A 17027-nucleotide genomic window follows, 5' to 3' on the forward strand; every position below is an offset into this window, starting at 1 on the left:
GATTTAAACTAATATGGCAGGGGGATGGGAACCAATGCAGGGAGACAGAGGGAAACAAAAAGGAGGCAACAGCAAAAGACAGAAAGGAGATGAGGAAAAGTGGAGGGCAGAGATACCCAAGGCAAAGAACAAAAAGGGCCACTGTACAGCAAAATTCTAAAAGGACAAAGGGTGTTAAAAAAACAAGCCTGAAGGGTTTGTGTCTTAATGCAAGGCGTATCTGCAATAAGGTGGATGAATTAACTGTGCAAATAGATGTTAACAAATATGATGTGATTGGGATTACGGAGACGTGGCTCCAGGATGATCAGGGCTGTGAACTCAACATCCAGGGGTATTCAACATTCAGGAAAGATAGAGTAAAAGGAAAAGGAAGTGGGGTAGCATTGCTGGTTAAGGAGGAAATTAAGGCAATAGTTTGGAAGGACATTAGCTTGGATGATGTGGAATCCATATGGGTAGAGCTGCAGAATACCAAAGGGCAAAAAACGTTAGTGGGAGTTGTGTACAGACCTCCAAACGGTAGAAGTGATGTTGGTGAGGGCATCAAACATGAAATTAGGGGTGCGTGCAATAAAGGTGCAGCAGTTATAATGGGTGACTTCAATATGCACATAGATTGGGTTCACCAAACTGGAAGCAATACGGTGGAGGAGGATTTCCTTGAGTGCATAAGGGATGGTTTTTTAGACCAAAATGTCGAGGAACCAACTAGGGGGGAGGCCATCTTAGACTGGGTGTTGTGTAATGAGAGAGGATTAATTAGCAATCTCATTGTGTGTGACCCCTTGGGGAAGAGTGACCATAATATGGTGGAATTCTGCATTAGGATGGAGAATGAAACAGTTAATTCACAGACCATGGTCCAGAACTTAAAGAAGGGTAACTTTGAAGGTATGAGGCGTGAATTGGCTAGGATAGATTGGCGAATGATACTGAAGGGGTTGACTGTGGATGGGCAATGGCAGACATTTAGAGACCGCATGGATGAACTACAACAATTGTACATGCCTGTCTGGCGTAAAAATAAAAAAGGGAAGGTGGCTCAACCGTGGCTATCAAGGGAAATCAGGGATAGTATTAAAGCCAAGGAAGTGGCATACAAATTGGCCAGAAATAGCAGCGAACCTGGGAACTGGGAGATATTAAGAACTCAGCAGAGGAGGACAAAGGGTTTGATTAGGGCAGGGAAAATGGAGTACGAGAAGAAGCTTGCAGGGAACATTAAGACGGATTGCAAAAGTTTCTATAGATATGTAAAGAGAAAAAGGTTAGTAAAGACAAATGTAGGTCCTCTGCAGTCAGAATCAGGGGAAGTCATAATGGGGAACAAAGAAATGGCAGACCAATTGAACAAGTACTTTGGTTTGGTATTCACGAGGAGGACACAAACAACCTTCTGGATATAAAAGGGGTCGGAGGGTCTAGTAAGGAGGAGGAACTGAGGGAAATCCTTATTAGTCGGGAAATTGTGTTGGGGAAATTGATGGGATTGAAGGCCGATAAATCCCCAGGGCCTGATGGACTGCATCCCAGAGTACTTAAGGAGGTGGCCTTGGAAATAGTGGATGCATTAACAGTAATTTTCCAATATTCCATTGACTCTGGATCAGTTCCTATGGAGTGGAGGGTAGCCAATGCAACCCCACTTTTTAAAAAAGAAGGGAGAGATAACAGGGAGGTCAGCCTGAAATCGGTAGTGGGTAAAATGATGGAATCAATTATTAAGGATTTCATAGCAGTGCATTTGGAAAGAGGTGATATGATAGGTCCAAGTCAGCATGGATTTGTGAAAGGGAAATCATGTTTGACAAATCTTCTGGAATTTTTTGAGGATGTTTCCAGTAGAGTGGACAAGGGAGAACCAGTTGATGTGGTATATTTGTACTTTCAGAAGGCTTTCGACAAGGTCCCACACAAGAGATTAATGTGCAAAGTTAAAGCACATGGGATTGGGGGTAGTGTGCTGACATGAATTGAGAACTGGTTGTCAGGCAGGAAGCAAAAAGTAGGAGTAAATGGGGACTTTTCAGAATGGCAGGCATTGCCTAGTGGGGTACCGCAAGGTTCTGTGCTGGGGCCCCAGCTGTTTACACTGTATATTAATGATTTAGACGAGGGGATTAAATGTAGTATCTCCAAATTTGCGGATGACACTAAGTTGGGTGGCAGTGTGAGCTGCGAGGAGGATGCTATGAGGCTGCAGAGCGACTTGGATAGGTTAGGTGAATGGGCAAATGCATGGCAGAAGAAGCATAATATGGATAAATGTGAGGTTATCCACTTTGGTGGTAAAAACAGAGAGACAGACTATTATCTGAATGGTGACAGATTAGGAAAAGGGGAGGTGCAACGAGACCTGGGTGTCATGGTACATCAGTCTTTGAAGGTTGGCATGCAGGTACAGCAGGCGGTTAAGAAAGCAAATGGCATGTTGGCCTTCATAGCGAGGGGATTTGAGTACAGGGGCAGGGAGGTGTTGCTACAGTTGTACAGGGCCCTGGTGAGGCCACACCTGGAGTATTGTGTACAATTTTGGTCTCCTAACCTGAGGAAGGACATTCTTGCTATTGAGGGAGTGCAGCGAAGGTTCACCAGACTGATTCCCGGGATGGCGGGACTGACCTATCAAGAAAGACTGGATCAACTGGGCTTGTATTCACTGGAGTTCAGAAGAATGAGAGGGTACCTCATAGAAACGTTTAAAATTCTGACGGGGTTAGACAGATTAGATGCAGGAAGAATGTTCCCAATGTTTGGGAAGTCCAGAACCAGGGGACACAGTCTAAGGATAAGGGGTAAGCTATTTAGGACCGAGAAGAGGAGGAATTTCTTCACCCAGAGAGTGGGGAACCTGTGGAATTCTCTACCACAGAAAGTTGTTGAGGCCAATTCACTAAATATATTCAAAAAGGAGTTAGATGAAGTCCTTACTACTAGGGGAATCAAGGGGTATGGTGAGAAAGCAGGAATGGGGTACTGAAGGTGCATGTTCAGCCATGAACTCATTGAATGGTGGTGCAGGCTAGAAGGTCCGAATGGCCTACTCTTGCACCTATTTTCTATGTTTCTCTGTTTCTAAATACATTGGAGGAGGATTTCCTGGAGTGTATTAGGAATGGTTTTCTTGACCAATATGTCGAGGAACCAACTAGAGGGCTGGCTATCCTACACTCGGTGATGTGGAATGAGAAAGGACTAATAGCAATTTTGTTGTGCGAGGCCTCTTGGGGAAGAGTGATCACAATATGGTACAATTCTTTATTAAGATGGAGAGTGGCACAGTTAATTCAGAGACGAGAAACCTGAACTTGAGGAAAGGTAACTTCAATGGTATGAGATGTGAATTGGCTAGAATAGACTGGCAAATGAGACTTAAAGGGTTGATGGTGGATCGGCAATGGCAAACATTTAAAGATCATATGGATGAACTTCAACAATTGTACATCTCTGTCTGGAGAAAAAAATGAAACAGGAAATGTGGCTCAACCGTGGCTAAGAAGGGAAATTAGGGATAGTGTTAATTCCAAGGAGAGGCATATAAATTGGCCAGAAAAAGCAGCAAACCTGAGGACTAGGAGAAATTTAGAATTCAGTCGAGGAGGACAAAGGGTTTAATTAGGAGCGGAAAAATAGAGTATAAGAGGAAGCTTGCAGGGAACATAAAAACAGACTGCAAAAGCTTCTGTAGATATGCGAAGAGAAAAAGATTAGTGAAGACAAACGTAGGTCACTTGCAGTCAGAATCAGGTGAATTTATAATGGGGAACAAAGAAATGGCAGACCAATTGAACAAATACTTTAGTTCTGTTTTCACGAAGGAAGATACATATAACCTTCCGGAAATACTTGGAAACCGAGGGTCTAGCGAGAAGTAGGAACTGAAGGAAATCTTTATTAGTCAGGAAATTGTGTGAGGCAAATTGATGGGATTGAAGGCCAATAAATCCACAGGGCCTGATAGTCTGCATCCCAGACTATTTAAGGAAGTAGCCCTAGAAATAGTGGATGCATTGGTGATAATTTTCCAACAGTCTATCGACTCTGGATCAGTTCCTATGGACTGGAGCGGAACTAATGCAACAACACTTTTTAAAAAAGGAGGGAGAGAGAAAATGTATAATTATAGACCGATTAGCCTGACATCAGTAGTGGGGAAAATGCTGGAATCAATTATTAAAGATGAAATAGCAGCACATTTGGAAAGCAGTGAGAAGATCTGTCCAAGTCAGCAAGGATTTATGAAAGGGAAATCATGCTTGACAAATCTTCGAGAATTTTTTTAGGATGCAACTAGCAGAGTGGACAAGGGAAAACCAGTGGATGTAATGTGTTTGAACATTCAAAAGGCTTTTGACAAGGACCCACACAAGAGATTAGTTTGCAAAATTAAAGCATATGGTATTAGGGGTAATGTATTGACGTGGGTAGAGAACTGGTTGGTAGACAGGTAGCAGGGAGCAGGGATAAATGGGTCCTTCTCAGTATCGCAGGCAGTGACTAGTGGGATGCCACTGGACTCAGTGTTGGGACCCCAGCTATTTACAATATACATCAACGATTTAGATGGAATCAACGGAATTGATTGTAATATCTCCAAGTTTGCAGGTGACTCTAAGCTGGGTGGCGGTGTGAGCTGTGAGGAGGATGCTAATAGGCTGTAGGGCGACTTGCACAGGTTCGGTAAGTGGGCAAATACATGGCAGATGCAGTATAGTGCAGATAAATGTGAGGTTATCCACTTTGGTGGCAAAAACGTGAAGGCAGAATATTATCTGAATGGTGACAGATTAGGAAAAGGGGAGGTGCAACGTGACCTGGGTGTCATGGTACATCAATCATTGAAAGTTGGCATGCAGGTACAGCAGGCGGTGAAGAAGACACATGGCATGTTGGCCTTCATAGCTGGGGAATTTGAGTATTGGAGCAGGGAGGTCTTACTGCAGATTTAAAGGGCCTTGGTGAGTCGTCACCTGGAATATTGTGTTCAGTTTTGGTCTCCTAATCTGAGGAAGGATGCTCTTGCTATTGAGGGAGTGCGGCGTAGGTTCACCAGACTTATTCACGGGATGGCAGGACTGACATATGAGGAGAGACTGGATCGACTGGGCCTGCATTCACTGGAGTTTAGAAGAATGAGAGGGGATGTCATAGAAACATATAAAATTCTGACGGTACTGGGCAGGTTAGAGGCAGGAAGAATGTTCCCGATGTTTGGGGAAGTCCCGAACCAGGGGTCAGAGTCTAAGGGATAAGGGGGAAGCCATTTAGGACCGAGATGTGGAGAAACTTCTTCACTCAGAGAGTTGTTAACCTGTGGAATTCTTTGCCACAGAGAGTTGTTGATGCCAGTTCGTTCGATATATTCAAGAGGGAGTTAGATGTGGCCCTTAAGGCTAAAGGGATCAAGAGGTATGGATAGAAAGCAGGAAAGGGGTACTGAGCTGAATGATCAGCCATGATCTTATTGAATGGTGGTGCAAGCTCGAAGGGCAGAATGGCCTTCTCCTGCACCTATTTTCTACGTTTCTATGTTTCTATGTCCTGCTACTGCTTTTTTAATAATGGACGCCAACATTTTCCCAACCACAGATGTTAGGCTAACTGGTCTATAGTTTCCTGCTTTTTGTCTTCCTCCTTTTTTAAAAAGGGGCATTACATTTGCAGTTTTCCAATCTGCTGGGTCCTCCCCAGAATCCAGGCAGTGCATGTCCACAGATCCCTGAAAGTAGCAGGTCAGGTCGATAAGGTGGTTAAGAAGGAATATGGAATGCTTGCCTTTATTATCCGAGGAATAGAATACAAGAGATGTGGTCGGTGGGGCAGGTTTGGCCACTGCTGGAGTACTGCGTGCAGTTCTGGTCGCCATATTACAGGAAGGACATGATTGCACTGAAGAGGATACAGAGGAGATTTACGAGTCTGTTGCCGGAAGTGGAGAATCTTAGCCATGAGGACAGATTGGATAGGCTGGGTTTGTTTTCCATGGAACAGAGCCTGAGGGGAGACTTCATTGAGGTGTATAAAATTATGAGGGGCCTAGATATAGTTGATAGAAAGGGCCTATTTCACGTAGCAGAGGGGTCATCAACAAGGAGACATAAATTTAAAGTAATTGGTAGAAAGTTCAGAGGGGAAAGTTCTTCACGCAAAGGGTTGTGGGGGTCTGGAACTCACTGACTGAAAGGGTGGTAGAGGCAGAAACCCTCACCACATTTTAAAAGTGCTTGGATGTGCACCTGAAGTGCCGTAACCTGCAGGGTTATGGACCGAGAGCTGGAAAGTGGGATTAGGCTGGATGGCCTCTTGTTGGCCAACGCGGACACGATGGGCCGAAATGGCCTCCTTCCGTGCTGTAAACTTCTATGATTCTATGATCTCCTTCACAAAGAGTTGAGGTGCGTGTGAGGTGACTTGGGCACATCTTTCCTCACGTGACAACATTTCAAAGGCAACTCAACGACTGCAAAGCACTTTGGGGCATCATGAGTTCCTGACAGACGCTGCAGAAATGCAAGTCCTTCTTTGCAAAAGTTCGATGCAAATTCAAAATTCGCGGCAAAATGAGGGCTCGTCCGGGATTTGAACCCGGGACCTCTCGCATATTTTAAATAACAACCCCGAAGCGAGAATCATACCTCTAGACCAACAAGCCAACTATGTAGTTTATTTGGAGATAAGGTGTAACCATTATTAAGCATTTTTAGTTTGTTGCAATTCCTGATTGGAGGAGCACATGAGACGGAACAATGACTTTGTCTTTTTGACATGTCTTCTGAAGCGCCACACGGTCCCACTCCTGCAGTCAATGAGCTGTCGGGACGTTAATGTATCCATCATCATCATCATCATAGGCGGTCCCTCGAAATGAGAATGACTTGCTTCCACGCCAAAAAAGGATGAGTTCATGGTAGTATGGTGTTACTCCTCCCTGTGCGATCCCCAAGTTTGGCCAGGGAGCGTAAGCCTGACGTGACGGCCTCTGCGTTTCACTCAACAAGTGAGACACCATAAGTAAAGAATAATCGCGAGTTGACAGACAACCAAAAAGTGGGAAGCTATTCTGATCCCGGCAGGAACTTCTATATTTCTGAAAATGTCCCACCAAGGTGGAATTGTGATCTCTAGAATCTTTCTCCCGATCTCAATTGTTTTCTGTTCTCGAGAATCGAAATGTTTTTGTGAGATTACTACAGCTGCTAGCAGATCAGTAAGTTGTTAGGGTATTGGGGGAATTTCCTCGCCAAATGTACAACATAATCCGGCAGGTTTGTGATGTTTTCTCTCACAGTGAGGTGAACAGTGGAGGGTTCAGGAATGGGGACAATCCGTTCCTGGGACACTTGAACTTCTGCCTCGGGTTTAAAGCAAAAACTGCTGTCACTGACCGGACACCAGAAGTGTCCATGTTGGTAGTGGGGCGCACTGGTGGTGACACAATATCTCCCACCCCCGATGTATGCTCCCTGTGGAGGGACATGGTTTTGTGCCATTACCTCCATGGTACAGTTGATAGACTGTGCACCAGCAGCTTTAAACCCACACTGTGGTTTAGAATAGGTGTTCAAGTGCTGGGGACACAGTATTATGTGTGCACCCGGAGAGGTCAGTACCCGTCACAGCGTGTTCCCACTTTATGACATAGGGTGGGACTGCTGTGAAATGAACATGTGCACCTCCTTGAATGACTCCAATGTTCTCCACCCTGTATACAGTGTGGGAAGGGCTGTCCCACCCATGACCGACATCCTTAGTACTATCCCCATGATGGTGTGATTAGAACATCGCGATCGACTGGGACAGGGTAAGTTTCAGAAGCTAGGCCGAGCTGGCACGGGCTTAGTGAGTTACTGTACGGTTGAAGGGCTGCGAGGTGCTTGTTACTGATCCAGTAGGGGACTAAACCTTGTTTTAAATCCTCCAGGTTGGTGCGGCCCTCGCCCAACAACCATGCCCCGTACAGCACACACACCCCGTTCTGTGCAACCTGGTCAGAAGCATTCCTATCCTCCCGTATGAGTGCATTCCCTGTCTGTGCATGTTTTTCCAGCTCAGCCACGATTTCCTTTCAATGGATCATCATAGCCTGGTCCTCGTGTAGCTCTGAGCCTTCTCCTGTGTTTTCTTCTTTCATGATGTTTCTCAGTTGGTTCTTTAGACCATTTATCTGCATGTGTAGTTCGATATCGTCCAGGCTATTTATCACAGAGGATCCTGCATGATATGCAGTTAAAATGTCGTTCAAGGTGCCCTTTCTAGGTCTTCCCGTGCCAATGGTGTCCCTAGCGTATAGGATGTATATATCTGTTTTGTCTACATTCTCAAATTCTAACTCATAAAAGTATTTGAACATTTCTCTGAGTAGGGCCTGCTATAGCTGCTCTGTTTCCTTCGGGCACCAGTCAGGTATTTGCATCTCGGTAAAGTTTAAAATAACTGAAGCTACTGCATAATGTAACCCCTGGTATAACACCTTTTCAGTTGGTACCAATACTAATCCATTCCCGAGTCACTTGGTGGTGGTCGGACACCTTTCTATTATTGTTCTCACTGGCGGGGTCGTGGGCAGGGGTTTCTTAATGTGTGCTATAAGTTTGGTGGTGTTAATTGGGAGTGGGGAGTGTGGGACCACACACCCGTGTAGGCTGATATCCCACCCCATCCCTTCCCCCTCATCTTGCCATTGCCTGGCAAAGGCGATTGATATGCCTGCAGGACAGATCTCCTCTGACCACCACATGCAGACGTAAATTCCCTGTTCAGACTCCCACCACTTGTTCTAACACACCTTCACTCCTCCCCGTGTCCCCGTGATGATACGGTACGTGTCATTCCCGAGTCTTTCCCAGTCAGAGTGCTGATCCCCCACATCCTTGCTCTGCTTCCTGAGCCAGCACCTTCTACTCAGGGGAATCTTTCCTTTACAAGTCAAACATACACGTTTTCCCTCCGTGACACTGACCCACGCAGCAACGAGCCGTATCCTGGGGCATGGAACGGAGGCCTCCCCAGAGGTAAACCCTTCCTGGCTGGAGTAGTGGGTGGAATGAGACCCCATCCACCCTGGCCACCTTCCCTCGTGGGCGTACACGGCGAGCTCTTACACACCCGGGGTGCCACCCCCTGCAGTCACGATCGGTGCTCTCTCTCCTGAGACCATAAATGGAGGATTCTTCCACGTCTCCTCAGCTGTCGCTGCTCATCCTTATCAGGGTGAGCAGGAACAGGACCCTGTTCATGTTGTTATCGATCTTATAGTGCCTCTATTACTGCCGACAAGGTGGGGTCTTTTCCTTTCCCCAATACATATGTCACTATTTAGTCACCGGCTGTCGGCTGAAACTCTTAACTTCTATATTCATATAAACATCCTTATACTATTCTACTCGTTTCACACCTTCCATACGTGTGGTTTCTTTTCGGTTGTGGTGCCCTGAAATCATTACACGCATAATCTACACTGCGCTAGATTCTTACTAAACATACCTTAACACATATTGTATTATTTATGTACATCTGCCACCCATCTCCGGGTGGCCAGGTTAATTCCTGTCCTTCTCTTTTCTTCCCTGGCCTCTGAGTTTCCAGCGGGGCCGGTAGTAGGTCGGACTGTACCGCAGGACCTGGAGTGTCCTGACCGGAGGTGGGTCTGAGTCCCACACTATTGGGGGAATGTCCCCTCCGGTGATACAGCACACCGCTCCTTTGGGGGTGGCTGCCTGGTTCATTTTGTCCCCTGGGGGTTCTGCCTGGTTGAGGGCCGTGGGATGGGGACCCCCAATTAGTGGCTGGTCCACCACTATCTCTTCTGGTAGTCCCTCGTCGCCCGAGGCTACCGGCTGGGTGTCCCTGCTCACAGGCTGGTCCCTGATCTTAGGTACCCTTTCACGGCAGGTCCCTCTCCCGGGCTGAACCACTTAAATTGGGGCGCTGGTGACCACGGTGCCTTAGGCCGTGGTGTGCGGAGAGTCCTTCTCAGAGTCTTGACCCCTGGGGGTGCGTCCAAGTCCCAAATGATTGGGGGATAGCTCCTCCAGTAACTCAGTCCATCGCCCCTCTGGGTACAGTCTGTGGGTCTGCCACGTCCCCTGTGGGATTTCCACAGTCGGAGGCTGCTGGCTGAGGGTCCCTGCCTTTAACACGGTTCCCTGTTCCTGGCTGTCCCTTACGTTTTGCTGCTGTCCCGGGGTTGAAAAGTTTGCACTGGTTTATGTGGAACCACTTTGTACGGAGAGGCATTTTCACAGCACAGACCATGGGGCTTGCCTTGTCGACAATGTGGTACGGCCCCATGTACAGTGCCTCATAAACCCCTACTCGAGCATAGTTCCATACCATAACCTGGTCCCCTACCTTCCATTCGTGGTGTTCGCGGGGATCTAACAGCAGTCAGTTGCTCCGATGCTGTTTTCCCACATTGTCAGCAGCCTGCCAGTGAATCTGTTTAATGTGTTCAAACAGGTTCCTGACAAAGCTGTCCCAGCTCGCTTCCCTAAGCTGACCTTCCGTGAGTACCGGGGCTAATACATGGGTGGGGGTTCGCCTGGCTCTGCCGGTCATGAGCTCATACAGGGAGTACCCCGTGATCTTTGACTGGCTGGCCCGGATCCCTATGAGGACCAGTGGTCAGACCTGTACCCACCTCTTGGGTGAGTCCCCTGTCTCTTTGCGCAGCCTTTCTTTGATGTTGCGGTTTAAACGCTCCACAGGCCCGGATGACTGCGGGTTGTGGGCGACATGCCATTTACCTTTAATGCTGAGCACCTTAATGGTCTCCTGCATCACCTGCCTGGTGAAGTGGCTCCCCTAGTCGGACTTCACGTACTGGGGTAGTCCCCATCGGGAGAACACCTCCCTGACCAGGATCCTGGCTGTTCCCAGGGCAGTGGCTGTTCGGCATGGGAAGGCTTCCACCCATTTGGTGAATACATCCACCAACACGAGACAGTACTTGTATCCTCCCTGGGCAGTGGGTAGGGGCCCAATGTAATCGACCTGGATCGACTGCCAGGATCCCTCTACCCTCCTGATATGTCCCATAGACACCTTCCTTTTCTGGGGGTCGGGGTTGTTGGCAGCGCACACCAGACAGCTGGCACAGAACTCGCGGACGTCTTCCCTGAGTCCTGGCCAGCACCCTGCCTGTTCCACCCGTTGCCAAGTGGTCTCAGGTCCAGGGTGTCCTGCTCCTGGACCCTCGTGGGCCAGCTGGAGGAATTCTCTCCGCTCTTCTTGGGGTACTACCCATTGCTCCCCCCTGAACAGCATTCCTTCTGTACGGGCCGTCTACCCTATCCCCTTTTTCTAGCGTGTTCAGGACAGTTTTGGGGACGGGGTCTTGGATCTGAACCGTTTTTAGGTCCAGGGACAATGCTACCCCTGCCCTCCCTGTCATCCCAATCCTGCCCCTGACTGCTGCGATGGGGCCTGGGTTGTACGGATCCCAGAGCTTGCCCGTGCGCGCACCTTGCTTGGCCAACATGTCAGCCTGCTGATTTCCCTCGCTACGGAGTTCAGTGGTGGAATGTGCCTTCACTTTATGTATATAGATCTTCCGTTTCTCCCCCACAGCTGTCATGATCTTTTCCAGTCGAGGCTTAATTGCCAGGGGTCTCCCGTCTGCAGATGTGTATCCGCGACGGAACCAGATAGCCAAGTACTCCAGACACGAATTGCATGTGAACATACTGTCCGAGAAAATCGTGTATGGGCTGGGGAGTTCTTCGGGGTGTGTGACTACATATACCACCGCAGACAGTTCAGCGTGCTGGGCACTCATCGTACTGGGGAGTTTAATCACCAGGGCAGTGCCTGCCTCTGGGTCATAAACTCCGCAGCCTGTGAATCGTTCACCCGCAGATCCGTGCTTGAACCGTCCACAAGGATCTCTCGGCCTCTGCGGTGTAACCCAGCCGGAAAACCTATGTTAATTTCCCACCGTACACCGGTGGGCGTTCCCTGGGTAGATCATGTTGGCTGCAAGTCTCGGCTCGCAGAGACCCTTTACCCTCAGGTCCATCAGGGAGAGGAGTAGGGTCCAGCGAGCAATGCAGGCACTGCTCTCTGTCCCGTCCTTGATCCGACCATCCAGGAGCATTTGGGTGGGCGTATGGTGGGGAAGGAGTGTGATAGGGGACCCCCCTGTGAAGATCAGTGAACTTTTCACAGCCCAGTGAGTGGCTAGGAGATGCCGCTCACAGTTGGAGTGTCCCTTCTCCACATCCGTGAGTATCCTCGAGGAGTAGACCACTGGTCTCAGCCGGCCATGCCACTCTTGGAGCAGTACTGCACTCAGGCTGTCCCTTCACTGGCTGCTACCTCCAGGAAAAACTCTTTGCCCCCATCAATAGCCCCTAGAGCTGGTGCGATCTGCAGGTCTTTCTTGAGTTGGATAAATGCTGCCTCTCAGCCTTCGTCCCATTCCCACTCCACTCCCTTGTGTCGGAGTCGGAGCAGAGGGCCTGCTGTGGCTGCATAATCCTCAATGAGATCTCTGCTGTACCCGGTTAGCCCGAGAAAAGATCTTGCTTCTGTTACTGTATCGGGAGCTGGTAACTTCTGCACTGCTTCCCTTCTAGCTTTGTCAATGTCCCTTTCCCCAGCGCGCACAGCCAGTCCCAGGAATTTTACTTCCTTCAGACCGATCTGTGCCTTTGTGGGATTCACTTTAAACCCTTCTTCTTTCAGCAGCTCCAGCAGTTCAGCCAGCAGTGGGCCATGCTCCTCCCCCTCATCGGTGAACAGCAGCAGGTCGTCCACATACTGTACCAGCTGCTGGGGTCTGCTGAAGCTCTTTAAACAGTTGGCCATACATTGATGGAAAATACTGGGGCTGTTGTGGAAGCCCTGAGGGAGACAGTTCCAAGTGTATTGCTGTCCTTTAAAGGTAAAAGCAAACTTGTACTGATCTTCTCTTCTTAAAGGTATGGACCAAACCCGTTGGAAATGTCCAGCTCTGTGAAGGTGGTCGCGGAGGCTGGGATACGTCCAATGAGGTCGGCGACAGCAGCAACAATGGGTGCACAGGCGGGGATGTTACGGTTGAGTACTCGATAGTCCACCGTGGCTCTCCAGGAGTTGTCCTGTTTCTTCACCGGCCACAATGGAGAGTTCACTTGGGTAGCTATTGGTCTCAATACCCCTGTTTCACTAAAGAACCAAAGGCTGTTTCCATGTTTGCCTCCGCTTCCCTGGGGAAGTTATACTGTTTCTACGGTCGGGTCATAGTGTCACCCTCTATGCTAACCTCGACCACGTTTATCCTCCCACAGTCGTGTTTGTGAGTGGCAAAAGCTGCAAGGTTTGTACTTACATACTCTTGGTACTCCATCGGAGTGTTACTGACCAGTGATTCACGGTCGTCACACTGCTTTAGCTTCATGGTGCACACTGTCCCCTTTCCCCGTTTTTCTGGGATAACCATTACCTCACTCTCCTGTCCCGTACAGACTGACCCCCAAAGACAGTCGTTTCTTAAATCCACTAGGACCCCGTGTCTAGAATAAAGTCAGCCCCCAGGATCCCTCTCCCTTCCTGTTCCCACTTCATCAGGACACAAGTCCACTTGGTGTGGAGTGTTCCTAAATGAACAGAGAGCGGAACGGAGAATGAGCCAACCTGCTCGGTGCCTGTGAAACCCACCAAGCTCTCGGGGACCCCGTTAGACAGAGGTGAGGCGGCGGCGTTATTTACATAGACAAGGGTGCTTGATGCACCGGTATCCAGCAGGTCAGTCCCTTTCATCTTCTCCACTTCCATCTGAACGGTCGGTCTCCCCCACGCATCGTCCTCGAGGGAACACAGGGGAACAGGCTGTGTCTATTCTCGTCACTGTTTTGGCTGGGATGGGGCAGATGGGATTTCGGTAGCGATGGCGGTGGCTACCCTCCCAGAGCCATCCAGCATTGTTCGCAGCGCAGTCAGAAAGGTATCAAACGTGTGGGGAGGGGCTGGCTTCTCGGTCTCGGTCTTTTGGGCAGGGGCAGGAGAACTCTTCCCTGTGCTACTCTTCCATTGGTTTCTACAATCCTTTCTCCAGTGCCCACTCTTTCCGCACCCAAAACAGGTACCTTTTTGTACCGGAGGGTTTGCCCCCCTCGTGGCACCATTTCCTCTTGTCCTGACTAGGTCTGATTTCGAGGACCCTTCCCTTGGGCGGGTGCTCTTCCATCCATCTGCCGTTCCAGTAGGCTCGGGTCAGTTCCCTGACCACTCCCTGTTCGGTGGCCTGGGGATCTCTCGGGTCAAACCAGGCCTCAGCCTTTGTCCTTATACGTGGTAAATTGTTTGCCATCAGGCTTCGTAGCCAGTGGGCTCTCTCATCCCGGCTTAAATGATTCCGGTCGAGGTCCCCTCCACAGACGCTCTGGTACACAGGCCACAGCCTGTCTGCGAAAACTTGTCGGGTTTTCCCTGTGAGCTGCACTGTTGGGACTCCCATTATTACAGTCCATGGCTTCTAGAATATCTTCCTGGACAGCGGCACATGTCCTTTGCCCCCTTTTGCTCTCGGCAGAGAGGGACTGGTACAGCTTGCCGTCCAGTGAGAGGAGGTGCATATTTGCTATCTCAGCATCATCACACCCGTTAATATCCCTTGCCTGTTCCACTTCCATAAAGTGGACCGAGGTGTCCCCCTTTGGGGTGAGCTTTCCCAGGTGACTTATCATAGCCCTGAGTTGTTGGGTCGTGTGGGGAACCACAAACTGACTTTCCAGGGGCCCCAGACCCCCAGCACCGGTGGGCGGGCCAAACGTTTGTTGCCGGACCGGGCACATTGGCCCTGGTTCTGGCCCTTCCTGTTCTGGCTCGCCTACCCCTCCTCCCTGCTGCCAAGCCAAGCTGAAACTCGGTGCCACAGGTGGCGGTGGTCCGCTGTCCCTGTCCGCCCCACAACTCGTTCACCCTCCTGCTGCCGAACCGATATAGTCACCGGCACCACAGGTGGTGGTTGAACAGTTTCCTCCTTCTCTTCCAGGTTTACCCGGGCCATACCCGGGTTTATTAGGAATACCTTGCCTTTTGCCTTGCACAGAGCAAGGGTTAAACTTTTGTTTGTTGCTGGCAGGGACCGTGGTCTCCTGACTCAAACCCATTAGTGCTGGCTACTTTATAAGCTGCTGTACGTCTCTTAACTTATCCTCCAGCTCTTTTACTTGAAGGGTGAGGCGACTGTTTTCCTCCCACTGTATCTTTTCATTATTCTTAGCCTCGGTAACTGAAAATAGTCCTGGCTGTTTTTGAACCTTTCCATTCGCTGTGTCTTTCCATGTTTTAGTTTACGGAGTTCCCCCCACACCTTTCTTCTGCCATAGCCCTGTCATGTGATGTTTCTGCACATTCACATTGTTCTGCCTGCAGTGACTCAATGTTCTTATCTAGGGGTTGGACCTGTTGCTGTCGTCAGGACAACCAAATTGCCTTTTCTACTGACTCCTTGTGGTACTTGCTGGCTGTCCACTGGGCCGCAGCGTCTCCTGAACGCTCAGCGCGCAACAGACCAAGCACCCATTCCTCAGTGACATTCACTTTCTTATACACATAGGAGGAAACCCTCTCTTCCACCTTTGTTCTTTTCTTCAAAACAGCAATCTCTGCATCACATCCTTTACACTAAAGTCCTGCCGTGGTCGCCATTCTGTCGGGCGTGGTGTGTGGGGTGAGGTTCACCTCTGACCTTCTGAGCGGTTTGAATCTCTCGCACTATCTGGGTTCTAGACTTTGGATTTATTTGGGGATGTGACAAAGTGCAAGAGACAATTGGTTTTGGTGCAAAGAATCTCAATTTTATTAAGTGCAAGAACGTAAAATGTCGAGCTTGTAATTACTCGAATAAAAAAACATTTATCACACTTTAAAGGGGTTACAGAAAAATAATACACCTCCCACCTCCAAATGCCTAACTCTGATTCGGTGAAACTCGAGGGCAAACAGGGATTATGCTCACCAATCCTCTTATTGTCAGTTGGCGGTGGTTTGCAGTTTCGAGGTTCGCTGGACTCTGTAAGTTCTGCTTGCCATACCCCGAACGTCGTGGAAGACTTCTTACTGCGTAGTCTTCAGTTGGGTGGTGTCCGCTGATGCGGTAGGGTGCGTATTGGATTTATGGGGTGAGTACCCACTTTCTTCCGTCAGCAATAGGTTTTAAAGTTCTTTTGGGTAATGTTTCACCTGTTGGTATCGAGGAACAGATTGTAGAGGGGAAACTTTCGAAGCTTCGGTTTCTTCTTGAGGACTTTTGTTCTTAGAATTTGCCGATCGCGGTGTTTTCGATGTTACCACGTTGGCTGTGGTCAGTTGCTGCCGCGATGATGATGTCCGAAGTTACTGGGAACTGGTTTCTCTGCTGTGATGATGTTCTTCCTTCTCCTTCGGTAGCAGGGCAGTGTGGTCCAGGAGTGTCGTCGAGGCTGAAGATGTCGGAGCTCAGAAGAGCTGCATAGGAGGCTGTGTAGCAAGCTCTCTGGAAGGCTTGTTACAAACTGCTGCGGCGATCACTCTCCTTTTTCCCTCCTTCCCCTTCTCCTTCTTTCGTGAAAAAACAAGGCCCCAGTTATACTTTGGGAGCCGTTCTAATCTGCGTGCCAAATGAGCCCCGATTCTTTGTTTTAATTTTGTCGGGCTTGATATCTCTTTGTTATATTTTGGCGGGCCCATTAATGGTAACCTACCTCGGATGTGTTGATCTTTTGAATTTGTTTCTTGATCGGGAAAATTAGATTTTTGGTATTTGCAATGTCAGCCGAGGCCTGGGTTTTCCATACGGGCTGGATGGGCCATTGTCATTATGTATACGCTGGATGGGTTTCCTGCTCAGAGTGATGGCTGGCTATCTCTGCGTTGATTGTTGCTATGTTAATGTCTCCCGGGGAGATGGGTTTTCGAGTTTACACAATTCCCCAGACAATTTGTTCAGCTTAAATATCCCAGACAGCTTCAATACCCAAACTGCTTTCTTTGAACGATCCTTTAGTTCTCAGCCCTTTCCACACGGACCCAATCTGCCTTGTAAAATTCCAAATTCGATT

General features: G+C 48.8%; 1 non-coding gene across 1 annotated transcript; it reads right to left on the bottom strand.

Moving 5' to 3' along the window:
• Positions 1-6567: 6567 nt before the first annotated feature.
• trnap-cgg (transfer RNA proline (anticodon CGG)) lies at positions 6568-6655 on the bottom strand. The gene is given in 2 exon segments: positions 6568-6603; positions 6620-6655. It is a non-coding gene; the product is annotated as a tRNA-Pro (tRNA).
• Positions 6656-17027: the final 10372 nt, after the last annotated feature.

Source organism: Pristiophorus japonicus, unplaced genomic scaffold (assembly GCF_044704955.1).
Source record: "Pristiophorus japonicus isolate sPriJap1 unplaced genomic scaffold, sPriJap1.hap1 HAP1_SCAFFOLD_182, whole genome shotgun sequence".
Lineage (NCBI taxonomy): Eukaryota > Metazoa > Chordata > Chondrichthyes > Pristiophoridae > Pristiophorus > Pristiophorus japonicus.